We start from the raw sequence: 22,741 nt of genomic DNA, 5'->3' as shown, positions 1-22,741 counted from the left end.
CAACCCACCCAATTTGAGGAAATTAAAATTTTGTATTCAGAGCTAATAAGAGGTTTCTGACTGAATAAACTCACCAAAAACTAGAAAGAAAAGGAAAAGACCCTAAAAAAAAAAAAAAAAAAAAAGATGAACACAGATTATCTAAATGGCAATAAGAAGCCAAATGGTATCAGCAACAAAGGGAGCTTGAAGCAAGAAGCAATGTCCTAGCATTCTGGTGAAAGAGTGCTTTGAATCTTGTTTTCTGTCCCCATCTAAAACAGCACTCAAGTGTGAGGACTAGATAAAGGCATTATTATTATGTAAGGAAGGAACATTTTCCACCCACAAACTTTTTCTTAATGAATTATTTGAGAATATATTCTTACAAAACCAAAAGTAAATCCAAGAATAAAGAAGATGTGTACTTTATAAACATTATGGACTAAAACATCTGTAAATTATATTACTGTCTAAATAATGATTAATACAATAGTTGTGAATTTTAAGACAATGATTGAGGAATGATTTGTAAAAACATGGAGACAACACAAAATTATAACAAAATGAAAGTAAAACTCTAGATGATTTCAACAACATGAAATGGCCTTGAACACAGGAAAGAGATAACAGCCAGCTAAGACTCTTGTCTTGGTTTGTGGGAGAAATTGAAATATTTTAAGCACTGTGAATATGTGTATTAGTTTCCTAGTGCTGCCGTAATAAATTATCACAAACTGGATGACTTAAAACAACAGAAATTTATTCTCTCACAGTTCTCAAAAATCAAGGTGTTGGAAGTGTTCGTGCCTTTTGGAGGCTCTGAGGGAGAAATATGTTCCATGCCTCCCTACTAGCTTTTTGTGGCAGCCAGCAGTTCTAGGTGTTCCTTGGCTTGTAGATTCATCACCTCCTATCTCTACCTCCATCCTTCCTCTCTGTGTGTCTTTCACTGTCTCTTATTAAAACACCCATATTTGGCTTTAGGGCCCATCCTAACCCAGAATGATATCATCTTGAGATTCTTATACAAATTACATCTACCAAGACTCCTTTTCCAAATAAGGTCATATTTACATGTAGACATGTCTTTTGGGAGGTCACATTTCAAATTCTACAATGTCTTAACATTTGTTGAAAAACAAAAATAAACTTTTATACTACTTACAATATATCAAGCACTACATGTTTTATATGTATTAACTGATATAACCTTCCCAGTAAAACTATGAACTATGTGCTATTATATCTATATCTATGTGCTATTATATGTTTACTGATAAGGTAATTGAGGCACAGAGAGTTTAAGTAGTTTGTCCAAGATCATACATGTAGTTAAGTGGTAGAGCAAGGGTAAGAATCTATGAGTTCGGCTCTTGAATTTATGCACTTAACCACTGTTTGTTAAATTTAAATTCAACAAATGAATTGCACAGAAGAAGAGAAGTGGAATGTATGACATCCAAACAACTAAGAAATTAAACTGCAACAAAGAGTACTCCATCAATTTTATAAAAGGTGGAAATATTCAGAAGGAGATCTCTCCAAAAAAGAGATAGCATGGAGAAGAAATCAAAATAAGATAGCTGATATCAATTCAAGTAAAATATAGAAATTTTAAAAAGAACAAAAATAATTTAAAACAAATTCCTACAACATGTTCCAGAGACAGCTAAGTCAAGTGACATATAAATGTGGGAAGTAAAGTTATACGAAGAACTATTACAGTGAAATTTTAACAAAGCTAAATAGTTGCAATGTTCTTTACAGATTGGCCAGAGAATATTTTTAAATGTACATCAGATTGTGTCATCCCCATGTTCAGAGCCTTCCAATGGCATCTTGCTGCCTTTGAATAAAATATCAACTCCTTCAATGGCAGACAATGTCACAAATCATCTGTTTGGTCCCTGCCTAACTTTACACCTCATATCCTCCTCTCCCAATTTCCCCTCACTTTCTATGTTCTAAGTCCACTGAGATTTTTGTTCCCCAAACCTTTCTGTACACTCTACCTTCTCTCTGCCTAAGATACTCTTCCTATGGCACAATTTTGGCTTGGTTTCTATTCATCATTAAGATCTAAGGTCCCAGATCACTTCTTCAGAGAAGTCCTCCCCATATTACCTAAAGTAACCCATCATTATGCTCTAGCACTTTGCCTTAACTATTTCTGTTCCAATTATTTCAACTACTTGATCTTACTTGTTTGTTAAAGTCACTTATAATCATGAAGTGATCCACTTTACAGCATAATTACCTATTAAATGAATCCTCCTTTAGTAGCACTATAATAATCCACTCTTCCAGGAATCCAGGAAGTCTTATACACAATGGCACCTAAGGTCAGTCTTAGAAGATGAACTAGGGTTAATCTTCAAGTTAGGTGAATAGTGGTAATTTGTGGTTATATAATTAAGTAATTTAAATATAGGTATTGAGACTATAGAGAACAGTTGGTTGAGATGTCATTGACTGTCTTTCAGTCATATCTTTAAAAAAATCACCAATGCTATTATTCCGAATATCATTTGTTTGACCCTTTAGGTCTACTCTACATCCTTCTCCCTTTTTCTTGATGCCTGGAGGGCAGACCAAATCTTGTTTTCTGACTTCCACTTGGAAGGCCGGAAAATGACAAGAGTACTTACTTTATGTTTTCCACTACAATTATTGAGTGCCTACCATGTGCTAAGACTGTTATGGACCATGAGGACACTGCAGTGAACAAAGTAGATAAAAAACCATTGCCCTTGTAAAGTTACATCTTAGTTGGAAATGACAATGAATAAAATAAATGTGCAAAATTATATGAGACATAGCAATAATAATTGTGAAAAAAGTGAAGCAGGGGGATAACGATGTTGAAGAACTTTGAAATTTAAAGTGGGGTGGTCATGGGTCCTGCAGGACCTGAAGGGCCACTGTAAAGTACACTGGATTGTACTCAGTGTGAATAAAAGGAGAACACTGTGGGGGGTGAAATTGTGACACAATCTAATTTAACTTTAATTTGTTATTGTTGTATTTGCTTGTTTTATAGTGTGTATGTGTGTGTGTATTTAAAATAGACTAAAGGAGGGCAAGCAAAAGTATAAATAAAACCTATTCAAGAAGTTAATAGCAATCATCCTGGCAAATGATAATGATGGCTAAAACCAACTTAGTTGCAATGGAATTGTTGACAATGTGGTATGAAATGGTCAGATTCAAGACATAGTTTGAAAGTAGTGTCAATGTGACTTTCTGATAGCTTAATCCATTCAACACATAGTTACTGAGTGCTTACTATGGGCTAGGTATTATGCTAGGTGCTTGGGTTAGAACAATGAACAAAACAGAGATTGCTGTTTTTTTAGAACTTAAAATATAATAATATACAGGCACTAAACAGTGAACAAAACTATAAACAACAAGGTACTACTGTATAGCACAGGGAACTATATTCAATATCTTATAATAACCTGTAATGGAAAAGAATCTGAAGAAGAATATATATACATACACACAAATATATATATATATATATATATATATATATACACACACACATATATACATATATATCTGAATCACTTTGCTGTACACCAGAAACTAGCACAACACTGTAAATCAACTATACTTTAATTTTTAAAAAATGAACAAAACAAATAGATAAAGTATATAGTATGTTACATAGTAAATGTTATGGATAAAAAAAATGATAAAGGGCTTGAGTGAAGAGAGGCAACAGGGGTGATTAGAGTAATAAATGGGTGGAATGTGCCTGGTTGAACAGGTGACATTTGAGTGAACACTTGCAGGAAGAGAGGGAAACAGCCAAGCTGATATTTGATGGAAGAGATCTCCAGGCCGAGAGAACAGCTAAAGCAAAGGCCATGTGGTAGGTGCATGCCTGGGGGCTTACGGAACCAGAGGAAGGCTGGTGGGGCTGGAACAGATTAGTAAGAGACAGATATTAGGACAGGATGTCAGAGGAGAAACAGGTTATAGACTATACCGGGTTTTGCAAGCCATTGTAAGGACTTACACTCAGTGCAATGAGAGTCACTACAGGGTCTTATGTGGAGGAGTAGCAAGATTTAACGTTCGTTTTAAAAGGAGTACTCAAGTTACAGTATTGAGAACAGGCTCTGGAAGTCAAGGTTTGAAGCAGGTAGAGTGGCTGTGAGGTGGGGTGTGTGAAAAAGAGAACAAGTCAAGGACAAAATCGCATTTAAAGGAATGGAAAAACTGGGAGGAAAGTAAGTTATAGTGAGGATGATAAGAAGATTAGGATCTATTATTGGACATATTGAGATTGAAATGACTAGTGGAGATTCACTCTTCACACTCTTCACTTTTTTTCCATGTGGAGGGACTTCTGGTCTCTATCATCCCACAGCGGGAAGTTATTTAACAGATGATTTGACATGCTCAGCTTAGTCATCCCTTTTATTCTCTTATTTTGGGAACCATTTTACTTGCAGGAAAAAATGCATTCTCTAATTCTCTGTAATGTAAGTGAAAAAGTCAAGCTCCCAATGAAAGTGTCCATGTCTGTTCAACAATTGTGTTTGACTAGATGAGTAAACCTAATTAAATCTTTGATGAAGAGTTAGTAAGCCTTATTTGCTGCAGTTCCGTAGATGCTTTCTCTAAAGCCCTTTATAGAGAACGAAAATTACGATTTGAATCTCAATATGATAGTCCCCATGTCAATCTGTCAACTCTTTTGAAACTTAAAGATTTTTAAAAATGAATATAGAGTGAATTTTACACTAAAGATTATTATTAAAAGGCAACCTTCACATCCAAGTCTTCTCAATTTTGAAGGTAAAATTGAATTTGACCTTTAACTAAAGATCAATTCCACTGGGTAACCAATTTGGACTGATTCCACTGGAGATCACCTAAGAGTATTCTGGCATTGTAAATGGCCATTAAAAGTTATCAGTGCTATAATTCTTTTAGAAACAGAGAGTTATGTGAGAGTCATATGATGGTTATTGCTTTATGATTTAGATATTATTTAATGAACAGTTGGAAATATCTATCCAGTCTAACTTGACAAAAGAGGACAGAGAGGACCTCCATCTTAGCCAAGACTACTTGGGAAAAGTGCTGTAATTTCCAAAATCATACCCTTCAGACTGACAATAATAGCATATTATCCATTTGCTTTACATCTTTCACTTAAAATTATCAAAACACTGCAGTACCTGACTTCAGTCTTATGTGTTAACAAGAGTCACAGCTATAAATCATTAGGACTGCTCATCATCATCATCAGAGGTCACTCTAGGTGAGGGGTTTTAACCTGTTTGTGCCATGGACCATTTTAGCAGTCTTTTGAAACTGTCTTAGAATAATAGTTTTAAATGCATAGAAGCCCAAGATAAGAACCTTAAAACATACAGCATTTTTTCAAGCATAACTAATTTCTCATTATGCTTAAATGTTATACCTATTCACAAGTCTGTAGACATTTTTCAAGGAGAATAGCATTATTTTATTAGTTACCTACCATTAGCTTATCAAATTTTTATTTTATGTTGCTCACAAAGTATCACAAAAATTACATTGGTTATAAATATCTCATGGCTGATGTAAACAAACAACTCTTTGATTATTTGGATTTATTTTTGGTCTTATTTATCCAAGTCCCTATAAAGTAATATTACTGGTAGCTTGCAATTTACAGAAAACATAATTGTTTTTATGTCTTCCACTAAATATGTGCACATTTATATTTATTACTTATTTAATTTATGTTTCTTGAACACATTATCATGGGCCCAGACACTCTTCAAGATGCTAGGGATTCAGTTCCGAATAAGACAAAATTAAAGAAAGTAAGGGAAAGAAAACAAAGTGATGGAAGAAGAATCGAAGAAAAGAAGGAAGGAGGAAGGGAAGAGAAGCAAATATAATGTTAAATAAGGCATAATGAGAAAATAGAAAGTAACAAGAGCTGAGAGTGAGATAGGTGGTCAGGAAAGCACTCTGAGGAAATGACATTCGAAAAAAGAAATTAATAAATCAACCTGATATATGTATTGTTTACAAACAAAATTTGTTTGAACAAAGCATGATCATGTTCACAGGCAAGTATCAAGTGTTTTTCTTTAGACAGAAAAAAAAAAAAAAAAGAAGAAGCTCCCTATATCTACCATTCCCCATGAAGCAACATTGAGGACCTTTACTACAGGGTCATATCTGGCAAAGTTGAAGCAGTGGCTGCCCCACTTTCAGTCTAGATATAAAGAGGAGGCACCTGGAGAAGAAATGGGCAGGCTCCCCAGAAGCATTTGACTTGAATAGTTCTCTCCATGGTTTCAGTTATGCTTGAGGTACCTTCATTACTATTACTTCGTTTTTCCTTCCTCCTAGCTCCATTTGCTCCAAAAAGTCAACTCCTATATCAGATGGTGAGGGCCATGCTCCCTCAGGAATCTGTAGGGAAGAATTCTTCCTGGTCTCTTCTAACTTCTGGTGATTTGTCAACAATCCTTGGCATTCCTTGGCACACAGCTAACAGCACTTCAACTTTTGCTCTGTTGTCATATGGCGTTCTCCCCTCATGTGTCTGTGTCTTCACGTTGTCTTTTTATAAGGACAATAGCCATATTGGATAAAGGGCCTATCCTATTCCAGTATGACCTAATCTTAACTAATTACATCTATAATGATCCTGTCTCAAATAAGATCATTTTCTAAAGCACTAGAGGTTAGGAATTGAACATACATTTTGGGGGGAACACAATTCAAACCACAATGGTCATTTCTAGAGTTCACCCAAAAATTTGAAGTACTTAGCAATAAAACAGAGTAGAAAGAGTATAGGCTAGAAATTTAGATAGCTAATTATTTAACTTTTCGAATTACCATTTGTTATGTTGATCTTAGGAAGGCTGCGAAAATGTCTAGACTCAGTTTTCTGATCAATGAAATGGTGATATCACGTACTTTGCAGAACTGTTGCAAAGACAGAAATAATGTAAATAAAATGGGAATAGAAATAGAAACTCAAATTCCTGTTCAGTTGTTCTTATAACTATTTTTGACATTTGAAAACTAATTATAAGACTAAACAGAAATGAATTACAAATTGTCCATACTTAGGAAAAAATAGGGATCCTGAATCAAAATTGTATTTAAGTTAAAACAAAAAATAAATATATTTTTCTGTTTCAAGTTCAGAATTCCAAATTAAGATGTATCCTTGGTACTCTTGCAGAGAAAATTGAATTGAATAAAACCCATTAATAACATAAAGAGTTCAGGAATCACCAGAAAAAAATGTCCTAGTTGTTGACCTGAAAGATAATAGTCAGTAGAGTTGCCAAAGAGAGATCAGTATTTCCCAAAGAATTACTTATCTTGAAGTTAAAGCCATGGCCTGTAATTAAGAACATACTCTATAACAGGCCTGTGCTGACTACCCTATATAAATTATGTCTACCTCTGGTAGTCTATCATAGCAGTTTGTTCTTTCCTTTATAGCATCGATCTCAATTTATAATTTATAAATTACATACTGTATTTACTTCTCTGTTTGTTTTCCACACTAGATTTTAAGTGTCTAGAGAATAGAGACTATGTCTCTAACCCCTAACACAGTGACTGTCACATAGAAAGGGCTCAATAAATATCAGTTTAATGATTAAATGAATTGGTGAGTTTATGGATGAATAAAAGCATTATTACTCTCTCCAGACGTTCTAACAGATTTGTCTGCATCAAAGACAATACAATAAATTGTACATTTATTTACATGTCTATTGCATAGCGGTATTGGAAAAAAATCCATGAAATATTGCTGGCAAAATAATTTAAAATTTCCAGTGACAACATATTTTGTATATCAGTGATATCTGTTACTTTTTATAATTCTTTCTTTTGTATCCAAAGAAAGGTAGACATCAGAGCTTTGGTAATGGAATATTGAAAAAGCAGAAAAGCAAAACAAACTAACAATAAAAACAAGGTATAGTAGAAGAAAATGAAAATGAATAAGAAAAAGTCAAATAAGATATAGGTAAAAGTGAATGGTTAATTGAACTAAAGTCTGAAAAAAAAATCAGATCATTATACAGAAGAAAAAAAAAAAAAAAGGACCGACATCAGTACACAAATAAGCCAGGTTAAAAAAGTTGTGTAACATTCCATATTTCCACAATTTGGCCCAAAGTAACATGTACTACCAGTTTTCTCCATTGCCAAGCTTGTTGGTTAATATCCCTGGTGAATTTCTATCTTACAGTACTTGACTCTGTCCTCCTCTCTGCCTAGAACCCCTCCAGCTGCCTATCACTAGACTTCTCATTGTATTCATCTTTCAAGACCCCAATGAGACTCCAATTTCTCCATTACAACATTTCTAGTTTATCTGTTGGAAAAGTTGAGACTCAGGGGTAAAGAGACAATGCAAGTGTACACATTTGGTGACAGCACTAGCACTAGAACACAAAGGGAGTGTTCTTTCCACAACATTACAAGGTTTATGATTTGTAACATCCTTTGCTCCAAGGTTTGAAGTAGTGTACATTATCCATCAGTTGAGCCTGATCATGTCTACATGGGTCAACCTATGGAACAAGAAACCCTAGTGGGAATCCACTAGATTATAGTTACTATCAAATCAGAGGTAAACACTATAAAGCTGTCTACTATATCTTCCCAAGTATGCAGAATGAAGCAGATGGAAGAAAACCCCAAAGCAGTAGAGCTGTTTAAAATAAATATGGCCAGAAGTGCATAATACTTGACAACTCTTCATATCAAAAGATACATTTGCAGGGTATGCAAGAATATTGGATGAGCAAATTCCTATTCAACCATGCAGTGATTTGCAACACAGTAAGGAAAGCATAATCTTAAGGGGGTGATTTCCTTTTTCCCTTTAGTACTGAACATAACTTTCATTAATTCCAATATGTGCCTTTCAAGGGCAAATATATCCATGGGCATCCCGGAGACACTCAACAGTATTTTTAATTTAGAAAAGTAGTATAATTACACAATATAAAATCAATATTTATTGGTTAGTAAAACATTTCATTCAAGTTTGACATTTATAGGATTTGGTTGGCATTTTTCTTCATTTACATTACTTGAAGATCTGAATATATGACTATAAGCTATAGGAACTTGTTTAGGAAGTACCTCTAAGGTTTCCAAAGGCAAAAAACTCATCATTTCCTAATGTTGCCTGCAGACACTTCCATTTACTCAAGTATTCACTTGTTTATTTCATAAGCATTTATCGGCAGACATTACTGGGCACTTCAGAAAAAAAAGTCACAATACCTGTCTTCAAGGTAAACAAAGCTACTGTGGGAAAACATAAAAATATGAATGCAATAATAAAATTACTTTGAGAAAATTGTGAATGAAGTACAGAGAATGCAGTTGAGGGTAGAATAGACAAAATTAAATCTGCAAGGAAAGGTCACTCTATGGAGGAGTCTCAGAAGACAACAGTGTAGGTTGAAGAGCAAAGGTTTGGAGATTCGACACTGGATGGGCCCTGGCAGTATTGCAACACCTGCTCCATGATACGAATTTAAAATAAAAACACTTAAAGATAAGTGAAACTCAGTGATCAAAAACAAAGGATGAGTAAATATATTTTCAGGTAAGTATAAATGTCAGGTAAGCAGAGGTCACAATATTAATATTGTCAAATAAAATTCAAGGCAAAGAACATTTTATAAGACAAAAGTAGTCATTTTATAGAAATAATGTCACAATAATGTAAATTTATAATAATATAAATATCTCATAGCAAATAAAGTTGGCTTAAAATTTATAGAAGTTGAAATGTTATATTAATGGAAATTAATAGCACAATTATGTATGTTTGACAAATCTAGTTAGTAAAATTTAATCAGTATATGAGTCATGAATTTATAATATTTATTACATACAACATTATTTTATTTTGTTATCTGCTCATTAATGTTATGTTCTAAAATTTAATATCCATCACACTATACTATTTCTTTATAATATATCAAATAATATAATTTGATATATTTTATTATATATTTTATTATATATAATGTAATATCAAATATGATATATTTGATATATTTTATTATATCTAATGTATATACATACCAAACATTCTATACTAGAAAGAAAAGATACCTTGCTGGGCATCACAGATCTTTTACAAAAACTGTGCATATACTAGGTCACCCCCAAAAATCTCAATAAATTTAAAAAAAAGTTAGTTTATGGGCTATATTATCTTGATTATAATGCAATGAAACTAAATATTAATAAGAAAAGTATATGTTTAAAAATGCTGGCTTCCCTGGTGGCGCAGCGGTTGAGAATCTGCCTGCTAATGCAGGGGACACGGGTTCGCGCCCTGGTCTGGGAAGATCCCACATGCCACGGAGCAACTAGGCCCGTGAGCCACAACTGCTGAGCCTGCGCGTCTGGAGCCTGTGCTCCGCAACAAAAGAGGCCACAATAGTGAGAGGCCCGCGCACCGCGATGAAGAGTAGCCCCCGCTTGCCGCAACTACAGGAAGCCCTAGCACAGAAACGAAGACCCAACATAGTAATGAATCAATCAATAAATAAATCTTAAAAAAAAAAAATGCTTAGAAAATAAAAATATCATAGATAACTCTGAGGTCAAAGTGGAAATTAAATTTGTCATAACAACTATATAGACTACAATGTAAATGAGTGTATGGTCTATTACATTAATGGAATGCAGACAAATTTCCACCTAGATGAAAATTTATAAACCTAAATGCACATATTTTATGCAAGAAATAATTGAAATGAAATAACTGAATAATCAGCCAAGAATTCATGACAGGGCTTCCCTGGTGGCACAGTGGTTGAGGATCTGCCTGCCAATGCAGGGGACACGGGTTCAAGCCCTGGTCTGGGAAGATCCCACATGCCGCGGAGCAACTAGGCCCGTGAGCCACAACTACTGAGCCTGCGCGCCTGGAGCTTGTGCTCCACAACAAGAGGGGCCACGACAGTGAGAGCTCCGTGCACCGTGATGAAGAGTGGCCCCTGCTCACCGCAACTAGAGAAAGCCCTCCCACAGAAACGAAGACCCAACACGCCAAAAATAAAGAAAGAAAGAAAGAATTCATGACAAAGTAAAACAAAAAATAAGTGAGTAAAGCAGAATAAAGGAATTAATAAATAAGAAATACAAACAGAAAGAATGAGGTAGAAAAACAAAAAGTAGCAGAATCAAAAAATAAATATAAATAAATATGAAAAAGAATAGTCAAACCTAGCAATGTTAATTGAAAGAAAGAAAATGAGAGTGAAGGAAGTCACAACTATGAAGCATTAGGAATAAAAAGAATTATGTTAATATCATAGACAATATTATTTTCAATGTAAAAATCTCTATAAACTAAAAATTGGAAAATATATCATATAATATAAAAATATATTAATTATCAAAGTAATCTGAGACATAAAAGTCAAATGAAGACAAACAGCAAATATGAAACTATAAAAAAAAAAGTCTCCTAAAAATGATGCCAAGGAAAGATGATTCAGATGATTTTTATGGGAAAGTTATGTCCAGATCAGTCTAATGCTATTTAGGCTGTTTCAAAACATAGAAAATACTTTATGAAGTGAACAAAAGATGGACACAAAAAACCTTCAAATTAGCATATAAAAATACACCGTATTGCCACAGTTTTAGAATTGTAGATTTGAAGATCTTCAAGAAAACACTATCAATTTGTGCCTGGTATCATACTAAAGCAGCAATATTAGATGATGAAATGGACTGGGTCCAAAAAATTCAAGGGCAATTGCTTATCTTATATTAATGTATTATGTGCATATATCATCAATTGTTCAAAAGAGAAAAACCACGTGAATATTTTCATAGTTGCCCAAAATGCATTTGATAAAATTAACTGTTTGTTTCTCATAAACGTTTAAGAGACTACTTCCTTGTACATTAAGGAAAATCTATATCAAAAATATAGACAAGACAGCTTAAAGAGAAATAGAGGCATACATATTGGCAAATAAAAAAACAAGTAATTATTATGTACAGATGATATAATTATGCAATAGAATCAAATGAAAAACAATTACAACAAATTGAAGTGCTTTTAGAATTATTAAAATACTTAAGTTGTAAGGTGCATTCATGTCTTATTTGTGGTTTCAGTGTGAATCCTCCATACTCAATATTTAAATCTGTCCAATTATCTACCTCTCCAAGATATTCTCATCTCTTTAATGTCTTGTATTTCATGTTAATGACTGGTCTTCATTTGCTTCCTTTTCCTATTAATCCTCCATCTTTTTTAAAAAGCTATGGTACAACCTCAACCTTTTTGCCAGATCTTAGTCTTTGTACCTGACTTAACTATAACTTGGCCCTTCCGAGAGGATTCCGCTCGTTTAAGTGGCAGCTGCTGTTTTTACAAACTTGCAAAACATCTTAAAGTATAGACTCAAGAGTCAAACTACCTCTAACATGCTTCTTCTGATGCTTATGGCTTCATCTCCATAAGGAAAAAAAACAACAACAATAAAACAAAAACAAAACCTCTTAACTTGAAACACATGCCATCTGGCTAAATCACTCTGAACTCCTCTTCCTTGCTATCATCCACAAATATCTGAGTTAACCCTCTTATTAAACTAAAGACTATGGCCCTTAGTTCACACTTTTCCTATCTATCTGAAATCCTACCATAATCCAGGGTGACTTCTAGGCCAGATAGAAGACACATCCAATACTGGCCAAGGGTCACAGTGGGGCTGCCACTTGGACCCATCCTGACAAGCTTTATCTCTGATAATTAAGTCAATGATTTCACTCTCTCCCCAACCTCCCATTTCTTCAGCTCCTGAACTCAACTCTTCCTACATCACTTCTTTCCCCTAATTGGAACACCCTGATCGTGTCTGGGACACATTCACATCACCCTGGGAGCTTTAAGAAAATGTCCAATGGCTTTTTGTCCTACCAAAAATCAATTGTTTCAGAATTTATGGGCTTTGGATTTAGGCTCCGATATTTTACAAAAGCAACCCGAGTACTGTTCAGGCAGATTAGGAAGCACTGCCCTGAAGTACGTCTCTGCTTATATTTGTATCTTCACTGCCTTTCCTATCCAGCTTGGATTCCAAATATAATCACTTCAAATTGGTCTTTGGTCAATAGCCTCAACTCCATTCTTTTGTGATCCCTTCCATTGTTTTCACCTGGCAAAGTTAAGTCATTGAGAATTACTTCTCTTAGCTTCTAAGCACTGCTCGAGGAAAAACACACAGTCTTGCACACTGGAATTGTTACTAGTTTGTAGTCATTGATATAAAATGGCTCATAGCTGTCCTACAGTCCTACTGTGTCCATAATAAGCTCATTTTTCCTTTTCTCTATGACACATGTCAAACCATCTCCATTTGCTTCAAATCTCTAACCCTATCACCCAGCCCATCTCTCACAGATGTCCTTAAATGACAACTTCAGAGTAAGAACAGAATTCTTTTCATGGAAACTCCCTGAACTTTAGCTACCACAGCCTCAAGTGTCCATGCTTCTGCACCAGATTACCTCTTTCCTTCAATGTAAGAAACGCCCCTCCTACTTTCTAAGACTCACCTCTCAACTTGTTGGTTGAATCCCTTCAGCTCCTTCTGAAAGGCTTTGCTTTGTTACTTATCCATGGATAATTGGCCTAATGAAGCAGTCACAGCCTGGACTTGAACTATGGCTTCTCATTAATTGACTGAGTAACCATGAGCATTTGACCTCACCTCTTCATGCTCATAATTTCACTGCAAAATGGGGGATAGACATATTCCTGTTGCATAGAGTAGAGGTGAGAAACATATCAGAAAAGTCTGAATTCTGTCTCCACTTCTGCTTCTCCTTTTCACTCCACAACCTTCTGAAATCTGGATTCAAAGTCCCCCACTGTGCTGAACCTGCTCTTGTCAATGTCAGCAGTGATGGCCTTGTAGTTAAATCCAATAAATAATTTCCAGACCTTATCTACCTGAACACTTGGCAGAGTTTGACACTATTGACTGCTCTTTCTTTCTTGAAATGCCCTCTCCCTATGACTTATCTTTTACCGCACTCTCCTTGTTTGCCTTATACTTCCTCGACCGTTTCATTTTCCTCGCTTTTGTGAGCTTCCCTTTCTCCTTGGCCTACCCTTTAATTATTGGCAATCTTCAGAATTCTGCCCTTTTACCTTCTTATTTTAAATAATCCCTCTGGCTAATATTTTTTGCTTCCAGGGCATCAATATCCATCTATAACGTGATGGATCCCAAACTATAAATCTCCAGCTCAGATGAAGGAATGTGGGACAGTGTTTAAGAACACAAATTCTGCAAACAGTAGATCTTTGTTCAAGGTTTGCATTCTTACTCTGCCAGTTACTAGGTATGCGATGAGAAATTACTTTTCTATGCCTCAGATCGGTTATTTGTAAAATAAAGGTGAGAATAATTTGTTTTACACACGAATGAAGAAAACATGTATACATTGTTTAAGAGCATCTGTGACATATAGAAAATACTTAAAACATTTTACCTATTGCTGATTGCCTGTCTACCTATGGATCTTCCTATAAGCCTGTAAGACAACAATTCGACACCATATTTGATTGTCCCCAAAAGTCCTCAACTGCAATGTCTGAACATATTTTTCCAAGCCTCCTTCTCTTCATGTGTTTCCTAAGTCATTGAGTGGCATAGTTACCCAATAAGAACTTTATTTCCAACACTATCCTCTGATTTAATATCTTTTCAATTTCTGTGCACTTGTAATTATGTCAACATTTAATTTCTAATATTGTTTATTTTTACTTCTCTTTCTTTGATTGGTCCTCCCTGAGATTTATCTATTTGTTAGTATCTTCAAATAATCAACCTTTGTGTGTTTCTAAAATAATTTTATAATTATTTTGTATTTTTTGTTTCTATTCAGATTTATTATGCCCTTTCTCTTTTATGCTTAGGTTTTTGTTCTTCTTTAGTTGCACACAACATATTAATATTTGGCCTTTCTTTTTTTCTTTTTAATATAAGCACTTCATAAATTTCCTTCTAAAAAAGTTTGAATATGCAGTTTTTGTTGTTATTTAGGAATAACAATTTTAGAATAACACACAAGTTATTTAGAAGTGGGTATGTTTCTAATGTCTTTTTGCTCTTAGTGGCCTTGTGGTCAGAGAATATGGTCTTTATCTTGACTATATTTTGAAATGTATTGAAAACTACATTATTACCCAGTACATAATTTTTGTAAGTGTTTCAGATGTTTGGGAAGAATTTGTGTTCTCTTATTTTTGAGCTCAGGTCTTCATACAAATAAATCTATTAACTCTAGATTTATAATTTAGTTCAAATTTTCTGCATTTTTACTTATTATCTTTTCCAATTTAATCTATCAAGAATTGAGAAAACTATGTCAAATTTGCAATAGCATGAAGGATTTGTTAACTTTTCTCATTAGCTTTATCAATGTTTTATTTACTTATTTTGAGATAGTTTTACCTATCTCATATAATATAAATATTATATATATTTATATAATATAAAGCATATAAAATATAATTATAAGAGAATCCTGGTATATTTAGCCTTGTATCATTAATTTATTGTTAAATTAGAGACAGTTTATGTCCTTAACAATGCTTTTGATCTTAAGATATATTTTTTTCTACTAAAATATTTGTCAGCATTCATTTGGTTAGTATTTGTTTCGTATATCTTTTCTATCATTTTACTTTTAAGGCTCTCTGTATCTAATTTTTAGCCATGTCTCTATGAACAGCATATAACTGTACTTTAAAATCCACCTTGATAATTCCTGCCTCTTGATAAGTATAATATATGTATTTATTTCTGTGACTATGATATATTAGGCCTTTTCCTACCACCTCACTTTTTAGTTTATATTTTTCTTTTTATCATGCTTCTTACTATTTTTAAATTGATTCATATTTTTTCCTCATTTCATATTTTCGTTTTCTATAGATGCTTAAAATTTTATCATTCACATTTAGTTTTGGAAAGTCCAAAATTAATCAATATCTTAATCCTTTTTGATAGCAATTTAAGAACCATGGACTCTTTAAATTTGATCACTTTCCTCCTGACTTGCATAGTATACATGTACTGTGTTTTGACTTTGAAAGTTTGACTTTCCTTCTTCCCTAAATACATTCTATAGAATATTCTTTAGTTCAGTTTTCTTTGTGGAAACTTCTCAGTTTTATTCATCTTTACATGGTTTTATTTCACGCTTTTCTTCAAAGGTATATTTTGCTGGTTATAACACTCTAAGTCAACAGTTATTTCCCTCAGCACTTTGAAGAGATCTTATAACTAATCTCTGACACCCAATGATGCTGTAATTATTCATTTGTTGACCATGTGTTCTTTCTCTTTGGCTGCTTTTTAACTATTTAAATTATTTTAACTTTAGGATTATAAAAAAATTATATTTACTTTTTAAGTTGAAGATATTCTAATGCAGGCCTCACTAGAATAAGGAGTAAAAGATGTGTCACTTTTAAATTTTTATTTTATTTATTCTATACAAGATACAATGTTCAGAGGAAAATGGATCTGGAGTCAGAAGTCAGGTATTTGTGCCTCTGCTATGTCCCTTCCAGCTACATGACATTGGGCAAATCACAAAACCTCCTCAATTCCAGGCATCCTCTCTTTCAACTAATAATGGTGATATCAGCCTCAGAGGGTTGCCAAGAGGACTGGATGAAACAGCACGTAGAAACAATGAGCTCAGGGCCTAGTTCAGAGAAGTGCCCAAGAGATTATGCCAAGTCAAGAAAAGCATGCTTCCTTGAACTCTAACTTGGATTGCCAAGTTAGAGTTCAAACTTGTGGACTGTGCATGAGCTGCTAGAATTGTCAAGGTCCAGGGAAGCAGTACATACAGTTAAATAAATTAATCATCAAAATAACTAACATCGCTGAACATTTACTGTGTCTCTTATAGTGTTAAGGGTTTCTCTTTGTCTTTATTCTTCTGCAATTTCACTACAAAATGTTTCAGTTTCAATTTCCTTATATTTGTTATTTATATTTATCATTTCCTGGATATTGGATCTATGTTTTATTCAAAATTGAAAAATCTATTATTGCTTTAAATATTGCCTCTCCTCTATTCTCTCCATCTGGGACTGTTACATGTATATTAAAACTACTCATATTACCCTTTATATCTTGCAGCCCTTCAGTCATATTTTCCATCTTTTTGTTTCTCTGTTTCCTATTAACTCTTTTTGGACATAGATTCTACTTCACTAATTCTCTCTTTAGCTGTAACACTTCAGCTGTTAAAGTAGTCAGTTGAAGTTTTTACTTCAAACAGTATATGTTTAGGTTTAGAATTATGTAGTTTAAAATGTATTTGTTCATTTCTGATAAACTTTTAATTGAGGACCTTTAAGACTGCAGTTTCCATCTCATTATATCTCAAGCAGATGCACTTCCATATTATGTGTCTAACATTTCCATCAACTGGAGGAATTTTTGGTTTAATTCTTTGTTTTTTCCTTTTTGTTGATGCTCAGACATGAAGGATTGCTTTCTTCTGTTGAATTATGTGTTTGTTGTTCGAACTTAATGAATTATAGCCCTATGAGCGTAGGTTTGGGAAGTTTTTGTTCTAATAGTCAATGGACTCCAGAAACCTGGGAGCATTTCAGCCCTTTCAGAGAACTTAGGCTCAACACTGGAGACCCAAGCTCCCCTTCCAGCCTCTTATAGTTTTCTGATGGCTTTGGCTTTGGTGCTGTTGCTGATTCCCCGGATCACAATCACTGACCTTCCAGCAGGTCTGGTTTCCCCCTGGCTTTTTAGCCTTAGCTCTGTGCTAAGTTAGTCTATATATATATATATATATATATATAGTTTGTTTCTTTGGTTGTATCTTCCTTTCTTCCTTCCTTCTTTTGTTCTTCTACCACCTTCCCTCCTTCCCTTCCTTCCTTCCTTTCTTCCTTCCTTTCTTTTTTTTTTTTAATAAGAAGAAATGGAGAATTTAGGAACTGTCTCTACCTCTTGTCAAATTGGTGATGCTTCAAATAGTATGTTTATTATGGGCTTTAGTTGTTTTGCTGCAGTCATTTTGACTCTTCCTCAATCCCCGGATCCAATCGACTACATAATCATATCAATTCATCTTCCAAACACATGAACAAAAAATCAAAAGCCAAAAACCTTTAAAATCTACTCTATCTCCCCATACCCACTGCCGATATTCCTGTTAAGATTACCACCATCTCCTGCCCAGATTGCTGGAATAGTCCCCTAACTTTCTTCCTATTCCCAATCTGGTTTACATCCTATCCATTTTCTTCCACTTACTCAGAGCATTCTTACAAAAGTGCAAGTCTCAATTTATGTTTGCTACTTAAAACCGTCCAACAGCCCCTGTTTCCTTCAGACGAAACGTCAAAGTCCTTCATCACGGTTTTCTCCTACGGCTCCTGCATTAAATGACCATGGTTTACACTCTGATCATCTCTCTCATTAGCACCCTGACACATTCTACACTCCATGCAATATAAACACTTCATCTTGTTTACCTGTGTTATACAATCTCTCCTGTCTTGACACCTGAGCATACTATTTCTTCTTCCTGATATCCTCCCTCCTCACAGATTCCTATTTGTATTTCAACCTTCCATTGCTAAGTAACTTCTACTGAATAGATTATTCACTCTCTATGGTTCAATTTAAATAAAACTTCTTTTACTGAATCTCTGAACTCCCAGGTAGATTAGGCACCCCTTCTGGGTGCTCCCATGGAGCTCCACATTTCTTTTATTATAGCACTTAGCATACTTTACTGTAATTTCTCTTCACTTGTTTGCATTCCCAACTAGACTACACACCCCACGAGAACAAGTACTGTCCACTTTGTTTATTCTTGAGTCCCAGATTTCTAGACAAATGTCTTGCCTTTGAATGCTCAATAAATATTTATTGAATGAATGAAAGTAAGGATAGTTTTATAAATAGTAAGAGAAGAGTTCTGAAAAGGAATAGAAATAAAACTTTCAGCTACTAGCACACAGTCTCTAATTCTTGCTTTTTTTTTTATCAACAGTAAACCTCTATAGAGGTTTCTTAAATAAATACCTTGCATATAATAAGGGCTCAATATTTTTATTAAATAGATAAATAAAATATTCACTGGTTACAATTAGTGATATCCTTGTCCTTCTCAAAATAAATCTTACACTAAAAAGGAAATGATAAAAACCCTTGGTTACTTGATGTATTGACCTATTTTTTTCTTACCATTTAAATACAGCATCGTTATTTTATCTTAGGTCCATTTCATACCAATTATCTTAATTGGTATTTGAATCCTACTATTTTCAGTTTGTCACAGAGTCCAGCTTGACTACAGTTTCCCACGTTCTACACCACCCACTGTCTCCATCCATTTTGTCATGTCAGAGGCACATCAAGCAGCCTCTGAGTGTAATCACATCAAAATCGATTTTCATGGCTGAGAGAAAAATAATGCAAATTTCTCTAATGTAGTAAATGCATGATTTCCTTTTGGTTAACCAAAATAGACTATACATCAGACCTGTCAAAATTAAGTTTTCTTGATTCAGTGCTCTTCCACCAACTTGTATACAAATTATAAAAGCATGCTGTGGAGCGCGATGATGCAATCTTCCTGCTCCTCTGGTCTGCTCCTCCTGCATCTCTCTCAAATAAACAATTTCACCAACTTATCAAGCTACCAGCCAGTCTGAATCCCTAGGCAACCTGCTCAATGTTAGAATACCTTAGACCTATCACTGTTTAGATCAATGAACTCTCCCATTAGGAGATGTTCCCAAACAGTAGCAATGGTAACATTTGGATGGGTGCAGAACCAAAGTCAAATACCATCTTTTTGGACTTTTTCCAGATCCTAATTTTTTTTCTTTCTATAATCTTTTGACCCAAAGAATCACTTGATTAAGTATTAGTGTTCATTTCCCTGAAGTCATTCAAGGTGATAAATTATGTTTAAATTATAACCTCCCAATGAGGTGGTCATCCTACATACACTTTTTATATCATGTTCTTTTAAAGCAGATGTATCTTGCAAACACTTGAAGAATTCCTCTTTTTTGGTTTCTTGATAAATATGATCACAGTTGCATGATATTAAGAAGGAATTTTAACCTGAATGATACAGATTAACTGCATTTTTTTTAATATAAAGTGATCCCCTACTAAATTTTGACTACTAAAATAAGTGCTAAAAGATAACATAATAATTGACAATGTTTTCATTTCTAGGAATGGAAAAGACAGTCAACATATTAAAAAACTGACCCATGATATACTTATGAAAGTTTCTGACCAATAAGCCAATTTTTTATTGGCACCCAGCAGCCATTCATAACCATCAAGAAGTAAGCCAAAAATTACCTCAATTTCAGTAATCCCAAATGTATTGCAGTGAAATTCCAGGATTTTATTTCTTCTGCCTAAGAGAGGTAGGAATGAATATACATGGAAATGTATATCTTAAAAAATGCTAAGATATGTTCCAAAGAAACTTCAGGCAGTGTGGATAATCCCATAAAAAAATAAAGTTTTCCTAATATCCATCCTTTTAAAATCAAGGCTATTTCTTAGTTCAGTTTTCTTTATTCAAAACTAATTCTTTTAAGGCTCAGATTAAAACAAAACAAATTCTAAGAGGTAGTCATGAACAGTAATGAGAAATAGGTTTGCATGTCTGGTAACGGAAACCTTAATTAAAAGTCAGATTGCTGTTTTAAACTCCTGGGATTTTTTAGCAAGGTATCATGGGGATATATATGAGTAACCAGCTATAGTGTTCTTTACTTAACATTCAACTTTAGTAATCTTTAATAATTTGATTCTATAATTCATAATATTCACTAGGCCTTTTTTTTTTAAGATTTATTTATTTTATTGATTGATTGCTATGTTGGGTCTTCGTTTCTGTGCGAGGGCTTTCTCTAGTTGCGGCAAGCGGGGGCCACTCTTCATCGCAGTGCGCGGGCCTCTCACTATCGCGGCCTCTCTTGTTGCGGAGCACAGGCTCCAGACGCGCAGGCTCAGTAATTGTGGCTCACGGGCCCAGTTGCTCCGCGGCATGTGGGATCTTCCCAGACCAGGGCTCGAACCCACGTCCCCTGCATTAGCAGGCAGATTCTCAACCACTGCGCCAACAGGGAAGCCTGGCCTTTTTTTTTTTTAATAAAAGATAATATAGCATAGAAGAAAAAAACATGGGGCTTGGAATTTTAAGACTTCTGTGCATCAAATTACACTTCCTAAATCTGGTCATCAAACAACTCTTAGCAGTGAACAAACCCCTTCAGCTCTTCTTTTTAAATCTTTACAAAAGCCAAATTTCTTAAGCTTTAATTCTACATATGGCTAACACAATATTCCTTATAAACTTTTACATTTTTTAAAACTTTCGATTTTGTTGTTGCCATTCTTTATGATCTCTTTGAGGCATTTAGGATTTTAAACATCTAATGGCAGAACTTTTTTTGGATATATAATATTTAACTGGTGACTGAAGTGTAATCTAAAGTGGATTTGATAACATTCTCCTTCAAAAATGGATTAAAATGTTTTACTAAGGCCAACTGAACCAGGATGATGAGAAATCCATTCATACCCCTTAACAGACTTTCAATTCCAGACAGTCCCCCTTCTGGGTGGCAAGTCTGATGTGATGCACATTAGCATAATCGATAGGGAAATTGATCCAGTATGAAGATGAGAAGGAAGAACTGACAGTGGAGGATTTTTTTCTTGAAACACAGATTTGAAAAACATAATTCCTGGCTAGTATTTAACAGTAGAAATTTCTTTACCTGCCTGAACTTTCATAATGAAAAATATTCCTCACAATCTGTAAACTTTTTCTAACTCGGCAGCAGTATAAATTAATAGTTAACTGCCGTTATAGTGTAATTTATTAAATTGCAGATACTTTGGTGGTTGTATGGCTATGTATTTCAACCCAAGTGTCCAAATCCTACAGGAAAACTCTGGTAATGTCTGGCTAACTACTGTGTGAGTTCAATACATCAGCATTATAAAATAGATCATTGTATGTGTTTAATGTACTTAACAAAGTTGTTCAATGAACATTTGCTCATTCATTTATAAATATTTATTGAGCATTCACTTTGTCAAACATAGTGTTAGGTGCTCTTATTTAAATTCCAAATTAACTTTGCAATGACAAGAGTTGAAAATTTTTCTGATACTTTGCTACCTGAGTTTAAATTCCATTTTCATCACTTATTTACTACATTAACTTGGACAAATTGCTCAACCTTTCTGTCCCCTGCTTTTCCCATAAGTAAAATGGGAATAATAAGAGCATGAAAAGTCACGGGAGCTTCTTGATGATTAAATGAAATAATATGTTCAAGTGTTTAGCATAACAAAGTGTTCTACATGGTAACTGCTCTTATTTTCTTTATTTACTGAGGCTATAGAAGAAAAACACCTTGCTTGTGGGCACGTAAGTAATAAGTAGAGAAGTGGGAATTCAGACTGTATTTCTCTAAACAGCATGTCTTTACTGTTATCTTTTTAAAATTTATTTTTATCAATATAATACCTATGCATCATTTTTAAAAGATAGTACTACAAGACTTATAACAAATGCAAAAGACAACTGTCTCCTTTTCCTCTTCACTCCTAATTATAACATACTAATATTTCTGTTTCTTGATTTATTAAGTTGAGGCATTATT

This window comes from Balaenoptera acutorostrata, chromosome 5, assembly GCF_949987535.1.
Source record: "Balaenoptera acutorostrata chromosome 5, mBalAcu1.1, whole genome shotgun sequence".
In the NCBI taxonomy this organism is placed as follows: Eukaryota; Metazoa; Chordata; class Mammalia; order Artiodactyla; family Balaenopteridae; genus Balaenoptera; species Balaenoptera acutorostrata.
This window is presented reverse-complemented; position numbering follows the sequence as displayed.